This window comes from Zingiber officinale, chromosome 7B (genome assembly GCF_018446385.1).
Source record: "Zingiber officinale cultivar Zhangliang chromosome 7B, Zo_v1.1, whole genome shotgun sequence".
NCBI lineage: Eukaryota > Viridiplantae > Streptophyta > Magnoliopsida > Zingiberales > Zingiberaceae > Zingiber > Zingiber officinale.
Genome location: NC_055999.1, coordinates 63,323,807 through 63,325,142, shown reverse-complemented (window position 1 = coordinate 63,325,142; position 1,336 = coordinate 63,323,807). Strand labels below are relative to the sequence as shown.

Here is a 1,336-nt window from a genome sequence, read left to right as displayed (position 1 = left end):
TTGTTGGATCAAATCTTCTCTACTTGTGCATCTTCTAAACACCCTTTTACTTCATGTGAAAATAAAAATCATATGATTTTAATCCAATTCAACAACAACAAGTCTAGCTAGTCTCCAGTAATATAGAGCTTTAGAGTTTGCAAAGTATATAATAAAAACTGGCTAACAAGGTTTGTTATTTTTTTCATTATGATATACTCTAAATTAAAAGAAACATTAAAAATCTACTTGGCATAACATTTTACTTCAACAGTGATGTCAGTATCAAAACTTCTCAAAACTTGTAAAGAAGCTTCAAAATCTTCCATCATGCCCATTTTTGCCTGCACAAATAAAGGAAAAGATAAATCTAAATATGTAACTTTAGATTCTTCTTGATATAGACAATTATCTGATGAAACCTTACCAACCACCTTGGCGACTCCGGAATGAAGAAAAGACTGGGAATGAGGATGGTACATGGCAATATTCCTAAAAACATATGTGAAAAATGGTTCAATCTACACCAATGCCATATCCATGATTTAATTTAGAAATGATGCCAGATGCTGGATGCGCAATCAATTGAGATTAATTTGGTAAAGACAAAAGTTCATATGTGATCAAATACATGAACAAATTTAACTGTGCAAAACATCTCAGAAATTCATGCTGGTCTTACAAAGAATATTATAGAGAAGTGCATATTTTTAGCAGTTGAAAATGGTAAACAAAATGAAATCGAGATTCTGGGATCAAGCTGCCCAAAATTATTACCTATAACTGCAAGCAATCTCCAATGAACAAACATACCCAGTAGATAAGCTAGAAAAATGCCGATATTCATAGAAAGCTACACAAGACAGAGGCCAAAATTAGGTCTCTATGTGATGCAGAATAAACTTGTTGCGATAAGGAATGTGTTCAGCTCAGGACCTAAACTTACTTCTTGTAGTATTAAAAGAAGTAATTAAGAAACCAAACTTATCATGTGTGCTCCTTTAATCAATGGAAAATATTTTGAATTGCAAAAACATACTTGTATGAGCGAAGGCTTTGATTTCCCGACAATAGAAATGAACTTTGGTCATATCACTCAGCATACCTAATTGCAATCATAAAAGTTGGTAATCAATTCTTCTACATATCATATCACTCAGCATACCTAACTGCAATCATAAAAGTTGCTAATCAATTCTTCTACATGAAGGCTTACACACCTCATATGCACATGCTGACATTTTTGCATCAGTAGAACAATGAACATACCAAGTGAAGATGAATTAATAATTGGGAGTTTGATCTCTGAGAAATGGATGAATTATTACTGACATGCTAAAGCCAAAGACGGGATACT

At 32.8% G+C, this 1,336-nt stretch overlaps 1 long non-coding RNA gene across 1 annotated transcript; it reads right to left on the bottom strand.

Annotated features, from left to right (window-relative positions):
* Positions 1–278: 278 nt before the first annotated feature.
* LOC122003780 lies at positions 279–813 on the bottom strand. Its single transcript, XR_006118095.1, has 3 exons — positions 757–813; positions 407–471; positions 279–323 (listed from the first exon to the last, which is right to left on the bottom strand). It is a non-coding gene; the product is annotated as an uncharacterized LOC122003780 (long non-coding RNA).
* Between the last annotated feature and the right edge of the window lie 523 nt (positions 814–1,336).